A 19,249-nucleotide genomic window follows, 5' to 3' on the forward strand; every position below is an offset into this window, starting at 1 on the left:
TAATCAAGTGCTGGAAGACTTGAAAACAGAAGTTTTCTGATTAGTAATGCAAAGCTGGGATCATGTCTTTTTGTATTTGTCAAAGTGGAGAACATAAAATCCTGCTAACCTATTCAGCTAGCTAAAAGGTTTCCATGACAACTGTGGGAACTTGGAACATTCTCTACTCTTCTCTTCAAAAATAACCTTTCCACAGAGGCAAGAGATTGTTAAAAACACTAACCCACCTCAGTTTTGCAGTCCAAGGAAACTACCTAATCATTTTCTTGCTAGTCTGGAAAAACTTCAAATGACCTGTTTGACCCACAATATAGGAATAAAAATTCAGATTGCCAACCCAAGATAAATTGTATTTAATCTCAGCAGGTTACAGTCCTTTATTTTGTTCACTCACTAGATTTTCCAAAAGAAAGTGAATTTAATTCCACAGGAGGAATTGTGGAAATAAGGGCTATATCTTCTCTCATTTTAAAGTGAATAATTTTGAAAATAGAAAATATAGTTATCTTTCATTCTAAAAATAAACCATTCGCTAAAAGACCACCAATAAATGCTTATGATAGATAACATAAAATATTTTAAATTCCCAGAAAAAAATTTCTATCGCATATGCTAGTTATTTATTTTTAATTTTTAAAAATTAACTCCCCTCTAATACTATATTGCATTGGGTTTGCTCCATTGGATTTTATCAAACACCTTTCTTTAGTCTATTGTCAATATAGAATCTCTCTTTAGCATATTCAACCCTTGCCAAAGGCCCTTGCATAGCTCTAGCCATTGCAAATGACAAGAACTTAAAAACTTTAATGGGCCATTTCAGTTTTCTTATGCACAATAGTCCCAGAAGTTCCTCATAAGAATGCTTCACAAACACAAAATTTGTCCCTGAGATTTATCCCTGACATTTTAATAACAGGACAGAGGAAACTGTTGGTGCAAGCAATAAGGGGATGAAGTTGTTAAAGAGCAATTAAATACAATGGTTAATAAACTACTCTAAATTTAGGCTAGAGTAAGTTTAAGTACAATTAAATCAAATTCAATTAAATCTAACTAAAATTCAACCTGCTTTGTAGTCTTACAATGAACTCGACTGGCAGTTCTAAGCATCAAGGAAAAAAAATATTCATTCTCCGAAAATACTTTTGGTTGGTATAAACATCAAGGAAAAAGTATTCCTTCTCCAAAAATACTTTGGAGACCTCAATAAAATTAATTAGTGAGAGTATTAATGAATTTTACTACCACAGTACTACTTATGCTTTAAATGAGCACATTTTAGTTCTTTATAGTTTTGCAAACTGTGTCACATAACTGGGAATTAATTCAAAGGATTTTCTTTGTGATCCATGACACAAGGAATTCACTGCACCTGTTTTGTTCCACTCAAAGTGAATTCTCCTAGAGTGTTACATGCCAAGGAAAGTGAGTCAAAAGGTGAGAGTCGGGGATCTTTTACAGTTGGTTACTGAAGTTTTTGTCTCATGATTAGTGTTGTTGACTTTGTGGTTGGATTGTTTGGCTATGTCATTCCTTTACACCACCAATGTACCTGAATCCCCTTGACTCCCTGCCAAGTGCCTCTTACCTGTCTCTAAACTCAATTATGAATAACTTTGTAGCTCACGGTGCCTTAATAAAATAAAATTTAAGGAAAAAAGAGAGAGACAAATGCTAAATGATCTCACGCATATGTGGAACATAAAGGAGCAAAGCAAGGGTATATAGATAATGACCAATTTAATAAAGCAAACCTGAGATACTGCCAACAGAAACTAATACAGCCTTTTAGCCAACAGGGGACTTGGGAAGGTGAGAAAGGTCCTAGTGAGTGGTGAAAAGATGCAGGCACTTTGGTGGTTAAAATATTAATATTAATACTATTATGAATATGATCATTCCATTTTAATAATTCAAATAAAACAGTCAATTTTAATTTATCAAATGATACGAAGTGAGTTCCATGAAGTTCAGAGTCACTGGGGCTTTATTGAGGTACAGCTTATATGATCAATTTCTACAGTGTATGCATTTTTTTGCATTTATACAATAGAAATAAACTGTGAGAGTATAGTTGTTTAAGAAGAACAGATGTCAGTTGCTTAAGTCACATCGTTTTACTTGCCAGTCACATTCTGAAACAAGGAATTCAACCCTCAGAAAATATTCCCCATGTGCTGAACCCTCATCCTTCCGCCACAGTAGGTGATTCAAAACAGTAATTTAAAACTTTTTTATGTACTATAATATTTATTTAAAATTTTTTTCATCATGTACATAAAAAACCTTGACATGTGAACACAATTCATGTCTTGGTCATTGTCACTCTTTGTTACATTATAGTTATTACTGAAAAAACTGTTGTCCAATAGAAGAGTAAGGGATGTTTCAGATAATTTAGTCTGGAGACCATAGACACAGCACAGGAATCAAGGTTCTTGCCTTGAATCGGGTCACCCCTGGTTCAATCTCTGGTACCACATATGTTCTTTCGAGTGTAGCCAGGAGTAATCCCTTGTTATGTTCGGGGAAGGGAGTTTCGCTCACACATTGACCAGACCAGACGTGAGGATGCAAATGCAAGGCCTTTATTGCTAGCTAGAGTCAGGGTCCAAGTCTCATCCAACGCACTGGAGTCTTAACAAGACGCTGACTCTGAATTCTAAGCAGTTTATATAGGATTTGGTTATATAAAAGCATTTTTTCTAGGAACTGGCATTATGTTTCCAATTCTGGTCTCTTTCCGGTCCTGTGACTTCAGGGACCAACATTATGTTCCCAATTCTTGGTTCCTGTCCAGTCCTGTGATTTCACTATCTAGGCCCTCTCTACTTGGCTGGGCGCCCAAGCCCCCTACTCTGATAGGCTGTTGCCACAGGGCGCCTTATCTGCCCAGGATGATATTGTTTTCTGGGAAGTCAGAACTTTCTGATAGGGGAAACTGACTCTTAGGCCTGCTGAGTTTCAGTCTTAAAGTGGAGCCTGTCATGGCTCCACTTCAGCCTCACACCCTGAGCACAGAGTTAGGAGCAAGCTATCTATCAGGTGTGTCCCCACAAAAGAAAGAGGCAAATTTTTTTTAAGTCCATAGTATATTTTATTGCCATAATAGTCAGTATATAAAACGATAATAACAAAACAGTCCCTGTTATTTGTTTCTGCTTTTATTCTCTTTGCCAATGAGGTTGTATTAATGAAGTCTCTAAGAGTATAATTCTAATAATTAATATGCCCTAAATCTTTAAAATATCCCCATAGTATCCATAAGGTAAGTTTAGTTTTAGCAAGTAGAACAGCACAATACGATCGAATAGCTCTCATAATATCATGACTTCTCTCTCGTTATAAGAGGCAAATTTTTAAATAATAAATAATTTTTAAATAATAGCACTGTAGCACTGTCGTTCCGTTATTCATCAATTTGCTCGAGTGGGCTCCAGTAATGTCTCCATTGCGAGACTTGTTATTACTGTTTTGGGCATATCGAATATGCCCTGGGTAGCTTGCCAGGCTCTGCTGTGTGGGTGGGATACTCTCGGTAGCCGGGCTCTCCGAGAGGGATGGAGGAATCGAACCTGGGTCGGCCACGTGCAAGGCAAACCCCCTACCTGCTGTGCTGTCACTCCAGTCCAATAAAATTAAATGATTTGATCCAGACATCAAGTCTTTTGCTATTTCATTGTCTTTCGTCGGAGCGCACGAGTGTGAGTATCAGGCTCTCAGGTGGCTCTCTCTCGCCGCCCACGTTCGGTGCTCTCGGGCCTCTTCCCCACTCGGAATGGCCATTGCCATGGGCGGATAAAGGAGGAATGAGGGCCGGGCAGGTCGGTGATCAGTTGCCGTTTATTTCATTCTCCCCCTGTGCCTGTCCCAGTCTCTCTAAGCTCCCCATTCCAGTCTCACGCTGCCCTTCACTCCTGTCTCCTGCTGCCTTTGCTAAGGCTTCTCAGCGCTCTGTCTCCTGGCCTCGCTCTCTTTCTAGTCTCCTCCAAACTCTCCACTCTGAAGGCAGCAACCGCTTCTGCCACCTCAACCTCAACCCCTGTAACCACAACTCTTTTTGTTTTTTTTTTCCTTTTTGGGTCACACCCGGCAATGCATAGGGATTACTCCTGGATCTGCACTCAGGAATTACTCCTGGCGGTGCTCGGGGGACCATATGGGATGCTGGGAATCGAACCTGGCTTGGCCGCATGCAAGGCAAACGCCCTCCCCCCTGTGCTATTGCTCCAGTCCCTGTAACTACACCTCTTAAACTCTAACCTCTCCTCATACACACTCACAGCTCAGGAAGTGCAAGCAACATATTTAAAGCCTTCCTGACCACCTACAGCCCTTGAGGGTAAAACAACACTTAAGGTTTGTCTCCTCTCCTTAGACCAGTAACTTAATTAATATCCTAATTCTACTTCCAACTATTTGTTATTTTGTATGGACACAGGAAAAGATACATCTAGGCTTGTAGGGCGGCTCTCCTGGGGACATCTTGCTATAGATCTCAGACTATAGATCTCAGGCCAGATTAAACTTTACTAACCTTAGCAGGGTCCAAATCTAGTTATTACTTTTTGGATCATGACAGCATTTGTCCATGACCATGCTTTTAACTTATATTTAAGTATTATGGCACTTTGGCCTGGCCCATTTTGATGCCAGGGTAGTTCACAGCTTGCCCGGGTCTATCCAGTCTCTCCTAGGAACCCTGCTTTTGGGGATCTAGGAAGTGAGGGCAATTGAGGCTTATGTGAAGAAAACAGATGTCCAGGAGGTAATACTATCTGGAATCAATTAACTCCAAGTTATAAAAAACATGTCTTTTTCATTGTCTTCCTGTGTCCATACAAAAGGTAATAGCTCTGAAATAACTAACTATGCAAAGCACATTAGGGAGAAGAGAAAAACAGTATGTACAAGTCAACAGAGTCTGATCAGGAGACAAAGGTAATTGACCAGTTGGGGGAGCAGAACACAAAGAAAAAAGTTATTGATGAACACAGACATTAGAGGTTATTGATAAACACAGACATTGTGATGGGAACAATCAACAAACGCAAGCTCCCTGGGACCAAGGAAGAGGAACAAACCAATGTTATCTGACAGTCTATCATATGTTAAGCATTTGATGATACTGTTTCCATCATAAACACTACTCTACCAGAACAATATTCAGATGGCCAAAATTTATTTCATGGTTAATCTATTATTGGATAATAAGCCTGATTGCAGATTTTTTGCTATGTATTCTGATACATTTTATATCTTTCTACAAATTTTATTCCCACTTTCTGACTTTGCCTCGGTCTGATTTTATGGGACTGCTCATAGGCAATAAACAGGGCTAGAGAACAGGGCAGGAGACCACAATCAATTATCCACAAATTAGATGATGTGAACCATTAAGCAGTGGACTCTAACTTACTCAATAGTTAATTATCCACAAAGTAAGTATTCATAATTTGTATGACCTACCTACAGCATCTTAGGGGAAAAAAAGGGGGAGGAAAAATACTCTTACAATGTGATGGCTTTAAAAAGTCCTCGGAATCTATCATTTTTTACATGCATCTATTATTTATGTGCAGTATTCTTGAACATTTCCATCTTTCATGTTATGCAGAAGCTTTGTAGAATAAAATCCTTCCAGGCAGCTTCTCATCATCTGGGACTCTCTAATCGGCTATATTTATTCATGTCTCAATGCACATGCTAAATAAGAAATTGGCAAGATGATGCAAGGGACTCTGATATGCAACTTTGTTTTTAAACTAGGAGTTAGGCAACATTTCTCTGCGTGGTTTATTTCCTACTAGACTTCCATGAAGAACAGAAAAGAAAATTATTTACACCCACACAAGAAAATAGTCCTGTCCTAAAAGCACAAGGCATTATATTTGGGGAGGAATTGTTTTTTGTGACTCAGGTCAAAGTCACGGTTAAGAAGATTGTCTCTAATGCCAGACTGTCTAGATTTGAATCCCACTGGCTGTTTATTTGACTATTGGATCTACTGGGTTCTGGAATAAAAGAATAAACAAGTTACAGTCCTTGTCATGACAAAAAACTTGGTTTAAAGAAAATTAGACAATTTAAAAATCCCTTACTATGATAATTTAGAGTAACTATTCCTACCATACCTCAGGATATCCACCAGTTATCATTTATTGTTATTAAGCTTGGTTAAATCTACCTCCCATATTTTTAACCTTTTTAATAGCAGATCATAGGTACATACACACACATTGAAGGTAGGTAGATGTTATATCACTCTCATTTCTCTTTCTTTCTCTGGTTCTCTGACTCTATTTCTCTGTGTGTGTCTGTATGTGTGCATGAGTATTACAAATATTCACAATTTATATACATATACAAGTGTATTTTTCCTTTAGTCAAATGTTTAGCTACTCCTCCCATTCTCTTTCCTATTGAAACCCTTTAATCTTGCTATTTGTACAACTAAAAGAGTTACAAAATCAAATCAATATTCTACTTTTTAGCCAGGTTTTGACACTTTCAAATATACTTAACCTCTCTAAGCCTCAGCTCCTTCATCTTTGAAATGTTTAAAAACATCTTATAGTTAAATGAATATTTTATGCTATTGAAGAGGTTTTAATTTAATATATTTTAAAATATATTTTCAAGATAATAATTTCTCAATGGGATTTTTGCACAGCCTATAAGTAATAAGTATATATAAAATGATCCCAATGTGCCAAGCACATAGTTAAAAATTCAACTAACATTAGCTGCTTTTAGAATTAGTACTTAAATTACCTCCATCAGTGTAAGAATTATCCCTAGACTTGGAGCTCATTATTATTACCCTTCTTCTGGGATCTTGCAATTATTGAAGAATATTTATTGAACACTTACATACATGGAATTTAAATCTGTTTGTACATGAAAGGAATTATATTCTCTGACTCTATATGCACTTGTAGATATAGCAGTGTGCGTCCAACCACTGCATGTGGCTTCAACAAGGACCTCTTTCTCCCAGACAATCTCACGATTTCTATAGAAGTGTCATGACCCCAGCGTTCAATTCAAGCATGTGGAAAAGGTTGCTACCCACAAGTCATAAGGAAAGATGAGTAATGCCTTAAGCAACCATTCATGCATCTTATAAGAAATGCAAAACATAGGACTGCAATGCGAACCAATCCTGCAGCATTGTCACCTGGAGGGAATGGACATTGTCAATGCTCATTCAGAAGGATCATGGCGGGGTCTCATGACCTATGCAGTTAGTCAGACCAGCTTGCTAGCTGAAGCTTCAATGTCTACTCTTGTGTTATATCTGCTGTCCACAGTCAGCCACTCAGCTAAGGATTTCCTTTTCAGCCCAGCATAAGGGGTCACCCAGTAGATTAAGTCTGCTTTCAAATCTTTTTCATGTTTTATTTGAAATAGTTTCTTTGAAAACTTCGAAGCTGAAATATTGACCACTTGGTTCTCTGGACCTGTGTTGATTATTTCTTTTTAAGGACAATGAATGATTCACATCCCACTAGTCAATGCAAAGGAATAGGGAGGGGGGTGGGACCTCGATATCAAATTCAGTGAAGCACAACAGGTGGATCGCCACAAAGACTCCTGCAATATCCTTCCTCTGCATGTATATAAAGTTCACCTTGGTTATAGAGTGCCAGAGCACTGAGCAGTCCAGAACAACTTATGCCACTCCTGGTCCTATTGTAAATGCAGAGCTTAAATAGTTATCACACTGCGGGAGCAGAAAGAAGGGAAAGAAGCAGAAAGAAAGAAAGTGAGAGACTACATTAAGAAAGGTAGTCTCAAGTAGCTTGGACAACTGCTAGAATCGAATTTCACGACTCTGGACTCAGACAGGTGTCGCTATCCTCCCCGAGCTATGTTCAAACTAAGCAATCTTGGGCAAATTATTAAACTTCTCTGATCCTTGACTTCATAGTTTTATAAAGTGGCTTAGGATGATGGTTCTGACTTCACAGGTTCCCACTGAGAATTAAGTAATAATAATGTTTTTGTAGACAGAAGCAAACAGTAAGTGATAGATTTTGCTACTTGGAAGGGAGATGGATGTGTGGAAGTTTGTAGTTGTGTTCAATTGTGCCAAGTCAGTGTTATGAGATTTCTCAAAACATGAAACTACTTGATGCCTTGTCTGATGTCACTATCTCATTTATGCCTTGCAAGATGCATATTTGAAGGTTTCCCAGAAACTGTTGCAGAATGAATCCCATAAAAAATTCATGCACATTTGGTAGTTACCTCCTGGATTACACTTCTCAGAGGATTGATTAAGGAATTTAATTTAAACCAACAGAACCAGTAATATTTCTGCTGATCCCTGGTGTAACTGTGTTAGTGAACATAAATATACATGGCAGGGTTTGAGTATTCCGTGATTCTTATAATTATCTCTTTCAAAGGAAAGCAAACTGATTACCATATGCATGAAACTCAGAAAGAGAAAGTTCTGCTCTGTGTCAATGGTAGTAGGAAAGGTGATTTTGCAATGTGAAAGTCTTGCTATTTTATTTGATGTGTTTTCAATGCTTGTACAGAGAAATAATCACCAAAGTATGACTCATGGAAGCAAATTGAATGTGCATTTTTCTTCTCAAGTTGATGTGTTCAAACTGTGACCAAGAGTAAAGCCTGTTATCATAATCCTGCAATGATTTGCACATCCTATTGATTAAAGATTCAGAAATAAAAGCATTAAAATCCTATTTTTATATTTGGATATCATAACATGTTTACAATAACAATTGTTTTATAGTATCATATTGAGTAGTTAAGATCTTTTTGTGATAATATTTTCCAAAGAAACTCAATATATAAATAGAAAGAGCAGAAATTCTCTGTGTAGGCTACAAGCCTGAAATTCTGACTATATAGCCTCCCCAACAAAAATGGCTCCTAATATGACCCTGTGAAACTCAATGACTCAGATGAACATTTTTGAAAACAAAATGTGATGTTGCATTCTCGCTCATCTGCTTTATTTTATACCCACAAAAGTCCATCATGTAGATATAAACACTCTCATTTTAAACATCACAAAATATTTTTGTAATTATAAGGGCTGGAGAGATAGCCCTGCTGGTAGGGCGTTTGCCTTGCAAGCGGCCAACCTGGCTTCAATTCCTCCATTTCTCTCAGAGAGCCCGGCAAGATACCGAGAGTATCTCGCCCACACTGCAGAACCTGGCCAGCTCCCCGTGGTGTATTCAACATGCCAAATACAGTAACAAATAGTCTCACAATGGAGACATTACTGGTGCCCACTGAGCAAATTGATGAGCAACGGATGACAGTGATAAGAGATTAAGAGAGAAAATATTTCCCAACATCAGTAGCTTGTACTTGCCAACATTTGAGCTCCAACCCAAACGTTCCTCTTGGGCACAGTTTAATTTTGTCACTATTAATGTCTAAAACTGAATAATTCTTTGTTCTATGGGACTACTCTGTGTAGCACTGTAATTGTAAAAGCAATTAAAATTAAAAGCAATTAAAATTGTAAAGGCAATTGCTGGAAGCAAAGTCTCCGTTCCACCTGCAACAGGACAATTGGTCAGAGCCTGAACAAATTTAATAAGTCTTCTTTTTCTGTTTGTCTTAGTTTCTGTTTTGTTGTTTTATGGTGCTGGAACTTGAATCCTGAGCCTCATACATGCACAATGGCAACTTTACCCAGAGCCACATTTCCTATGCTTAAATAAGTTTCTCAACCTGAGTTTCTTGATATGTGAAATAACAAAAATAAAAAGAAACTCATACTTAATTGAATAAGGCTAAGAGCTTAGAATGCTATCTAAAAGTAAGCTTTCACAAACTGTAAGTTATTTTCATTACTGTTTTACTTTCTTGTAACGTGGCTTCTATTCATATATAATGGTCTAGTATGTATTTCACCAGTAGCAGTGGCACTTACAAAGCACAGAAATCTCTGGACATGTGCCAGAGACTATAAAGTATGTGTGTGTGCGTGCGTGCGTATGTGTCTTGTGTATAAAAATCTCTGTGTATATATGTATATATACACACACATATATATATAAAAATCTCTATGTATCCCAAGGACAGTAGATACAAGGGCCAGGGGGATTTCCCCATAGCTGGAAGACTGCTTCATGAGCTGAGGGGAGAAGGCAGATGGAATAGAGAAGGGATCACTAAGAAAATGATGGCTGGAGGAACCAGTTGGGATGGGAGATGCATGCCAAAAGTAGATAATGGACCAAACATGATGACCTCTCAGTGTCTGTGTTGCAAGCCATAATGCCCAAAAGTAGAGAGAGTATGGGGAATACTGTCTGCCATGGAGGCAGGGGGAGGGTTTGAAAGGGGGGCTATACCTGGGATATTGGTGGTGGGGAATGTGCACTGGTGAAGGGATGGGTGTTTAATCATTGTGAGATTGTAACCCAAACATGAAAGCTTGTTACTATCTCAGGGTGATTCAATAAAATTTTAAAAATTTTTTAAAAATTAAATCTCTGTGTATATATATGTGTATGTATGTATACAGACAAATATATGCATATATAAAATCTATATATACATATATATTTATATATATATACATATATAAAAATATCTATCCTGACTGGTGGCTGTTCACATTTCCCATTTGTAGGAGACATATAAGAAATTAATTTACTCAAAGGGGAATCTGAAAGTGCTCAGGATGCTCTGTTTTTGTAAACGTTGTGAGGATAGAAGCAGCATTTCTTTCTCTGTGCTGCTCCCAATGGGTGAAAAGACTGCAGGAGCAATGAAAACACAAGTAAATGGAATTGTCAGAGTGGGTGATCTTCAATTGTCAGCTTTCTGCCTTTTGCCTGCCCCTCAATGCCAGTTCCCAACAGACCCCTGCAGATCACACTTTTCTCTCCCAGTTCAGTTCTCACTTGAAAGAATGTCTTCCCTCGTGTGATGCCAATTTATGATAAATGTTCACAAAGGCATAACAATTTTGATTGCCAGACCATCTGGTTACTGGATATTTACTGTGGTTTTTAGAGCCAAGAGCTTCACCAGTTGCCATGTTTCTAAGGAAACAGAAGCTGCGGTGATAATTCGTGACTTAGATGAACCATCTCACTGCTCATTAAAGATGGCCTCTGAGGGTCAGTAAGCACAAGCTGTACTTCTTTTCTTGTAGGACTGGGTGTTCTTTTGCTCATTATCATTGTTATTTTTGTGTTTTCCCTTCTAAAGGGCTGAGGCAACAAAACTAAAATGTTATGCAAGCATAGAAAAGTCCGTAGTCTACCTTTCCCTGGGAGGGATGGATGGATGGATGGATGGATGGATGGATGGATGGATGGATGGATGGATGGATGGATGGATGGACAGGCAGACTCATTCAGTCAGCCAATTAATATATACTATATACTTGCACATCGGGTCACTTCCTGTGCCTAAATATTTCAGCATAAAAATCCAAGTTTCTTAGTTTAACAAATAAAAAAAAAAACATTCAATGATACTCTATTCATATTAGCCACTCAGTTATGTGTGAAATCAATTTATTTAGCATCTGCAACCATTTTTACAAATGAATAGAGTGGAACCTAATAGAGCAAAGTACTTTTTTAGTGTTAAGGGTGATGATAGCATGCTACTATGGGTAGACAAGGGACGGACACTATAACAGCAGTAGAAGAGAGTGGTTTTTCTGGATGAGGATTTGATGCTGAAAACTATATGCATGAAGCACTATCAGAAACAATATTATAAACCACAGTGCCTAAAAGAATAAAGAAAAAGAAAGAAAAAAGTTCCTGATATAGAGTCAAGCCTGGCAGCCAGAAGGAAACTGGGGACATTGGTGGAGAGCAGTGGACACTGGTGAATGTATTGGTATTAGAACATTGTACACCTGTAATTTAATCATGAATAACTTAGTAACTTTGTAATTCATATTGATTCACTTAGACCTAAAAGTCATTTGTATTACTATCATTTTATGAGTAATGTACTATGATATAAATATTCAAACAGCAATAAAAAATAAGGTAACATAGTCAAGTTATCACTTTGGTCCATTTCAAAGACTTACAACTTTTCACAATTAATCTACTCTTTAGTCTCCCTCCAGCAATTGCAAATTCTTTTGTAACAGAGAAGGCAACCACTCCCTCAGAACTTTCCATGTGCAACAATGACTAACTCAAATGTCATATCATTTATTTTGTGTAATAATTGTATACTTAGACAGTGTACACTTATTGTGAATAAGAAAACATTTGCATGTCTTGATACATTTATTATAAATGATAAAAAATAAAAGCCATTCAAGTCATAAAATAGCTTTTATTCATGATAGTCCTCTGTGTTTATTTAAAGATGCATTAAGATAAGGTTTGGCTCAAATGGTAGATCTCATACCTTAAATGCTCAAGGCACTGGGCTATCCTTGCACATATGACACACAGCTCAACACACACCCCACATACTACTGTGAGTGGCCTAAGTTGTTTCCGAGTACTTCCAAGGGTGGCCTAATAAAAATATATATTGAGAAAATTAGTTATTGAACCACAGAAATAGTACAGCAAGTAAGGCACTTGCTTTGCATGTGGCCGACCTAATTTCAATTTCTGACACCATGTATGGTCCCCTGAGCTTCGCCAACTAATTACTGAGTGCAGAGCCAAGAATAAGTCCTGAGTTTTGCCCAAAAACCAAAAGAGGAAAGAAAAAAATAAAACTTAGTTATTAAAAATTAAAAATCTTTAAAATCCCAACACATTGGTTCCTGATAGGACAAACAAAGAGCCAGGATCTCTTGGACTAAATGATTTAATCTTTCTATGTTAAGTTCTCCCATTCCTCATTTATTTAATGTGTGTAATAAATACAATAATATTGTTGCTGTGGTTATTTAGAATTGGGTTGTATATATATAAGTATCTATATTGCTTTCTAAACTTTACTTGTAGATAATAATGGAGAAACTCTTACAAAAATGACAAATAGAAAACATGAAATGATGATAGATGTTTGACCAATGAGTACCCTCGCATTGTAAAGAGGATAGGATTATAAAACACAAACAGTGAGAATATTACCACAAACAAAAGGCAAGAATTGTTCTCAATCTTTAAAGATGATAAGGAGAAAATTTACTATACATACTGAGTGTATCTACTAAGCAATATACCTTATATGTTGGCTATTTTCCAGGGTAAGACTATTTTTAATTGTAACTTGAGTTCAATAGGAGAGATCATTCACCATAAATAACTGGAAAAGACACAAAATTGCATCCATGGCCTGAGTGAGGTTGAAGACCATAAATTCATGTTGACATTTTCCTGGACAATTGTGCCATCTTATCGTTCAGCATTTGACCAAAGTGTAATTGTAGGTTGTCAAGTTCCTCACCCTAAGACTAGTGTTCTTCACCATGATTGAGTCCATCACTTAGGACACATTCTGCTTGCAAGAAATAGAAAAATAGAGAGGCCATCTAACTACCTTTGGAACTAGCAGCTTCTTGCAGAAATGCCTTCAGACTGTGAACTAAGCCACAGCCCCATGGCGCCCCAGGAAGGGAAAGGTTTTTCTCTCTTGGCTTTTCCTTTTCGGGGGTGGGTGAACGGCGTGGCGACGGCCATCTTATAAGGCCCACTAAACAGAGGTACAAGCTTGCAATGATGCAATTTTTGGCAGAAATTTCCCTGGACTTAGTTACTAAAATACAGAAATCCAAAACCGTGCAGCCGCATGACCTCATATCTCTTCATTCTCAGCAAGGGAAAACAAATTATCAAATGCTTCCTTTCAGCAGGTTCGATTTTGGGGGGAAAATTCCAAATAATAATAGTGAGTTTTATGTTGAAATATTGAATGTAATCAAAGTAAAGATAAAGTAAAGTGAAAATTATCAGCTACACGGGCGGGGGGTGGGGGTGGGTGGGAGGTATACTGGGGTTCTTGGTGGTGGAACATGGGCACTGGTGAAGGGATGGGTGTTTGAGCATTGTATGACTGAGACTTAAGCCTGAAATCTTTGTAACTTTTCACATGGTGATTCGATAAAAAATTTTAAAAAAAGAAATAGAAAAAGAAAATGAATGGGGTTAAAATGAAAGTGTTTTTCATGCAATGAAGTCTAGAGGCTGTGGACACTGATTCAGAAAATTAATGAGGGTAAAAAAGTCTTTCAGTAAACAAAAAAAATTGCCTTCTTTGCTTGTTTACCTCAGAAAAGAGTATGAAAGAGGAATGGCACTAATGTTGTCAATATATTTTACTAGGAAGGCAAACCTTTTCTGTACATGCAGCAGGCTTTCTGCATCTTACTGCCACTTTTGAAGGCAGTTAGTTTTCGACACAGCTGGGGAGAGGCTAACAATCGGTTCAGTGGCAATCAATAAGCAATGTCTGCTCTAGAAGGATTTGAAGGCGTTAAGGCTAGATGAAAAGGAACGTCAATGATGTTATCTTGTCTAGATAAAGAAAGAGGTAGACAATCGTCACTAAATTAGCTTACCAATATCATATGAATATTATGAATTCATTACATGCTTTTTGATTTGAAGCAATGGGAGGCACATGAAATTCTCTAAGAAGTATCTGACCAAGAGTGTTAAATGTAAATTTAAAATACAATAAAAATAAATCCAAATTTTGGGACATTGTATCAGACAGATAACATCAACTATTACACTGTTACATATTTTATTTCAAGAAATAAAAATATGACAAGGGACAAATAAAAAGATTAAAGAGTCTGGTAACCAATGGCAATAAAATATAACATATAGCCCTTGGTTCAAGTTTGCCATTTTTGGAAAAGGAACAGTTATAAAAGACATTTATGACAATTAGATGATTTGTAATATGGATGAAAATCTTCAAAGTTAGAATTCTTGAATGTTAAATTGTTCTGTAATTTTGTTGTAATCTGAAAAATTCTTGCTCCAAGGGTATTTATGCTAAAGTATTTAAGAGTAAGCCATCACAAATACTTGGAAATTTTTCACAAAATTATGTTACATCCATGTGGTCATGCATGCATACATATACATAAACATAAAAGAGATGATAAAATGTTAGCAATTTTTAAATAAGAGAACATAGGTGTTCTATTGTACTATCTTTTAATTTTATGCCACTGTCACTGTCATCCCATTGCTCATTGATTTGCTCGAGCAGGCACCAGTAACATCTCCAATGTGAGACTTGTTGTTACTGTAGTTTTTTAAATTTCTCTAAATTAAAGAAGCTAGAAGACAAGAGAATTGTAAGCCTTCAGGTCCATTACATGAAGAAGTTGTGTTTAAGTGACTTATATGAACATGAGTGTCAGTGGTTGAAAGTGAAATAAAGGTGAATGGTTACTATGTAGAACACAACATAGCAAATGGGTTTCAAAGCCATTTTTCCTAGACTCAAAATGTGTAAAAGAACCTCATAGAATATTTAAGTAGAGATAGTAAGCAAGTAGCTTATAACATATAGGCAATATTTGCAAAATATGCTCAATATAGACAAATTACTAACAGGTGTGGCATACTGAAAAAAAAAATAAAGAAAATGGAATTAAGCAAACATGGATGGTACAGATGGAAATAAAAAGAACAACGTTCTTGATAATCTGTTGAGAGCTATGACACCCCCAAATTTCACTACCCATTAGTAACACCCAAAGGCTACCATTTTAACCCCACGTTCCTCACCCACGTGTGCTTTACTCAAAATGTACCAAAAAACTCATTACTTTGGGGGAGTTAATTTCCAAGGCACAGTTATATAAAGATATAATTGTCACTAAATACTTCCACACAACTCAATAGTTAAGAATACATTCTGTCTTGGGCCTACATTGTTTGAATTTTATCTCTGAGTCTGGTTTTCGTGTCATCATTGAGAAATACCGAGGTATCAAAAAAAAGTAACTCTATGAACACTGTATGCCCCAGAATTCAAGTAATGTCTTATATTCATTTGCATTCTATCCTAAGTTTGTTGTCTTCCACATTTTGCCCATCTTCCTGTATTTGAAACTAACTTAGTATAAAATTCTATTCAAGTATTTTCACTTGGTTTGCAAGTTCATATATATCATTACCTCTGAGAAATTTACTTATAAGCATACTTCTGTGAAATCAAATAATATATAGGGAAAGGAGAGGTGGTAGTCAAAAGATTTAAAAAGCTATTATAATAACCTTTCAATTATGAAATAATTAATATAAGTTTAATATACAAATTGGTGACTATACTATTTTCCTTAAAATTGCTGAGAAAGCAAATCTGATAATGTTCTCATCATTCAAAAAAAAGTGGCCTATATGATGAGTGGTATTATGTAGACTTCCTATGGTGGTCATTTCACAGAAATACAATTATTTAAACATTATATTGTACAGCTGAACTAATATGTAAGTTATATTTCCAAAAATGATGATTTCTTCTATGCACCTGATCACATCACATTCTTATGCTCATGTTTTATTCTTCCTCTTTAGAATACAGTCCTCACATCTTTCTTGTGAATAATTATTTATGCTTTTAGCACAGGTCACATTGGACTTACTTTTAAAGTATTTCCACTTCTGTTTTTTTAGCACTGTAGCCTGTACTAAGAAGCCTTTAAAATGCATCTTAATGATGCTTGCTTTTTGGTACTCACATCATGTATTCCTTTTGCTCAAATATGACTGTAACAGGGGACTCACTTGCAAATGTATTGAATAAGTAAAAGTGCTATGATGTCACTTCTGAGATTGAGTTCTGAAAGACTTTTTTTTGCCTAGCTGTCCCTACTTGTTATTTCTCATTTGGTCTAAGAAGCAACTACGAAGTTTCCTTATAAAATTGCCTATGTAGTGGAGAACTGAGGTTTCAAGTAATAGTCACCAAGGTACTTAGATCCTCAGTCTAGCTGTATGTGAAGAACTGAATCCTACTAACAACTGTGTGAAGGACCTTAGGAATGAAGCTCCTTCAGTAACTCTTACTGCTGAGACTTACACCCAATGCCATGACGGAAAATTTGTCAGAGGCCTTGGTGTAAATGGACCAAGTCCAGACTACTGTGATATATCTGGGAAGCCCATGATATTGCTCACACTATAGCATCTTCTAGAATGTATCAGATGCATGACTGAAATGCGTGTGTGTGTGTGTGTGTGTGTGAGAGAGAGAGAGAGAGAGAGAGAGAGAGAGAGAGAGAGATTTGGAAATTTCTCATAGGAAGTAATTTAATCTTCATCATGATAGCAAGTATGTATTTCATCATTGCCCTTTAAGGGAATTTTCTAGGGGCTGTGGCTAAAAAAAATAGACTGCATGCCTTGCCTGTGTGAAGCCCTGGATTGGATATCCAGCACTTAAAAATAAATAAATTAAAACTTAATTTTAAGAGACCATAAGGAAACTAAATGGCTCATTTTATCTTATCCTAATATTGGCCCGTGTTAAGAAAGAGGGACCTGAGTTATAGGGAGGTCAGGAATCTTACTCATTTCCAATAGTTAAAAAAGCCTGATTGCAAACACAGGTAGTCGATAACCACAAAGATTCCATCCATATTTTATATTTTCAACATTATATATCCCTTATGTACAGAATATATCTTTGTGCTGCGTTCGCTCTGCGGCATAGTGCCTTACTAGAGATCAATGGATTTTTTTTACAAAAAAAAATCAATAAATAGAAGTGAGTGAAGGAATAAATCAGCACCAGAGGTCTTTTTTTCAGTCTGGTTGAATTTTCATGCATATTAGCACAGGGGAATTCTTCGACTCTTCCCTGAGGATGTACTATCATCTGTGATGATGAGAAACACAGACCATTGATCCACAGAGACTGTTTTAATTCCCTATTCTGTCAGCATAAAAACTAAAGAAATGTCACGTTTTCAAGAGCCTTTATTTCTGCCTGTTTTTGTTTCAATTTTGAACCTACTATTTCAAAGCGTTCACTTAAAAAGAAAAAATAGCATTCTCTCTCTGAAAAGAAAAGATCCACCTTATCTATAACAATCCTATCACGCTGTAGTCCTACTCAAGCTTAAATGATGGCAATTGTAATTTCAAGAAGACTGCAATTGTTGTTGGAGGTAGAGAGATTTTGCATAGATTGTAATAGATGATGTGATGAAAACAACCATACTATTATCAACCATTAGCCCACACCCTAGAAATATCATTTACCCAGAACTGCACACAATTATTCTTTGTTAGGTATTTTTTCTTTACTCATTAGGAAAATTGGCCACTCCCTAAAATAATTCACGCTTTATTATGGGGAATTTAGCCTGCCAGTTATTAGAGTCAGGTGTCAACATTGTAGAGGTATTCAGAGCTTATTTCTTGCTCTGTACTCAGTAATCACTTCTGTGGTGCTCAGGGTACCATATGGGATACTCCGGGATCAAACCCAGGTCAACCGCATCCGAGGCAAGCTCCCGGCTCTCTGTTCTATCTCTCTGTCTCTTAAATCTGTAGTTTAGGGAAGCAATCCAAAGTAGAGTAAAACACAAGCTTGATTTTTAATACTGATAAATCAGAAAAGATATCTGCTTTGTATTAAACCAAAATTTAGGGTTAGATCGGTTTACCCAAAGATTCATCTTAATTAGATAAATTTGGACCCTTAAAATATTTCTGAAACAGGTTCTGTCAGAAAACATCTAAGACTAGAATATGTAAAATGTTAGAAGTAGAGCTTTCCTTATTTTCTAGGACTTGGAGAACATTTTGTTTTATTTGCCCTTATTTATCTAAATAATTAAGATAGATCTTTCAAATAATAAGACTTTATAACTAAATAATAAAACTGCACTCTCGTATAATGAAAAGTGCAGTCCTTACTGAATCAGAAATACAAGACACTTGGTGTTTTTAAGTGCATATCTGCTCTTTTGCCACAGCCAAGAGTAAATGTAGAAATACAAAAAAATTTGGTCCCAATATAAAACAGCTGCTTTCCATTCCACTGGGCACGGATCCTTAATTGATTTGAACTCAGAGTAGAAAAACATATAAAACAAATGGAGGGATGAACAAATCAGATTTCATGTTGTTTTATTCAACCAAGTATAGAAATCTAACTCCATTAACCTATTTACAGAAATCATTAAATGGTCAGACCATGAGACCAAATTCTCAATCCCTACTGTCACCAGTGGTGAATAACTTATAGATCTTCAGCAAACCAGGGACAAAAACATATTTAAATTAATGGAGGGGGAGAGAAATGTGAAACAAGAGTCCAATGCCAACCAGATTGG

At 36.6% G+C, this 19,249-nt stretch overlaps 1 protein-coding gene across 2 annotated transcripts in view; it reads left to right on the top strand.

Annotated features, from left to right (window-relative positions):
• Nucleotides 1-19,249, top strand: part of GABRB1 (gamma-aminobutyric acid type A receptor subunit beta1) — a 373,240-nt gene that overhangs the window by 241,577 nt on the left and 112,414 nt on the right. The window lies entirely within an intron of this gene.

This window comes from Sorex araneus, chromosome 5 (assembly GCF_027595985.1).
Source record: "Sorex araneus isolate mSorAra2 chromosome 5, mSorAra2.pri, whole genome shotgun sequence".
Taxonomy (NCBI): Eukaryota; Metazoa; Chordata; class Mammalia; order Eulipotyphla; family Soricidae; genus Sorex; species Sorex araneus.